The following is a 604-nucleotide window of genomic DNA, read 5'->3' as shown; positions in this document are numbered from 1 at the left end:
GGGGTGTCAGTGATCTCCAGCTCCAGGGAGACCACCCCCCTCCGCCCCCCCAACCCCGGCCGGCAGGCATTCCCTCAGGGGAGCGTGCTAGGCCTGAGCACCCTCGGCTGTTCCATCCCTCACCTTCCCTCCAGCGTAAGGTCAGAAATGGGGGTGTTTGGGGTGGGGGTGGGAGTGGGAGTGGGGAGTGGGGGTGGGGGTAGGGGGCAATAATTGCCCAGAGTTTAGTCCCCCCACACCCACCCACCGCCGGCGCTCAGTCGCAGCATTGTGTACCAGCTACAAGATGCCCTGCAGACATTCACCAGAGACCCTCAGGCAGCGCCTTCCAAACCCCACGGCCCACCTCCATCCAGAAGGACAAGGGGCAGCAGGTACAGACCCCACACACCACGTTCCCCCTCCCACCCTCCTCCACGTTCCCCCCCCCCCACCCCCCCCCCCACGTTCCCCCCCTCCCAGCCCTGTCCCACACGTTCCCCCACTCCCAGCACCCTCCCACACGTTCCCCCACTCCCAGCCCCTTCCCACACGTTCCCCCCTCCCAGACCCCTCCCACACGTTGCCCCCCTCCCAGCACCCTCCCACACGTTCCCCCACTCCC

The sequence above is a fragment of the Rhincodon typus genome, unplaced genomic scaffold (genome assembly GCF_021869965.1).
Source record: "Rhincodon typus isolate 14 unplaced genomic scaffold, sRhiTyp1.1 hic_rhity00007823, whole genome shotgun sequence".
Lineage (NCBI taxonomy): Eukaryota > Metazoa > Chordata > Chondrichthyes > Orectolobiformes > Rhincodontidae > Rhincodon > Rhincodon typus.
This window is presented reverse-complemented; position numbering follows the sequence as displayed.